Consider the following 318-nt stretch of genomic DNA (forward strand, 5'->3'; position numbering starts at 1 on the left):
AATTGATTTTAAGTTAAATTTGTTTACATTTTTAGTTATAACAGATAATAATTGAATGTCTACTTCGAGAAAAAGAAAGAAAAAGTCATTCATTGGCAAGAAAAGTCTATTTATAGTCATCCGTGCCTTCGAAAGCTTTATTGCTTGCTTTAAATAGTTTTATAATCTCATACTTGATTTTAAGTTGAATTTATTTACATTTTTTATTAAAACAAATTATAATTAATTATCTACCTTGAGAAACGTGATGAAAAAGTTATTCATTAGCAAGAAAAGTCCACTTATAGTCACCTATTCCTTCAAAAGCCTTATTACTCG

This window comes from Theobroma umbraticum, unplaced genomic scaffold (assembly GCF_002168275.2).
Source record: "Theobroma umbraticum cultivar Fairchild unplaced genomic scaffold, ASM216827v3 scaffold_60.0, whole genome shotgun sequence".
NCBI lineage: Eukaryota > Viridiplantae > Streptophyta > Magnoliopsida > Malvales > Malvaceae > Theobroma > Theobroma umbraticum.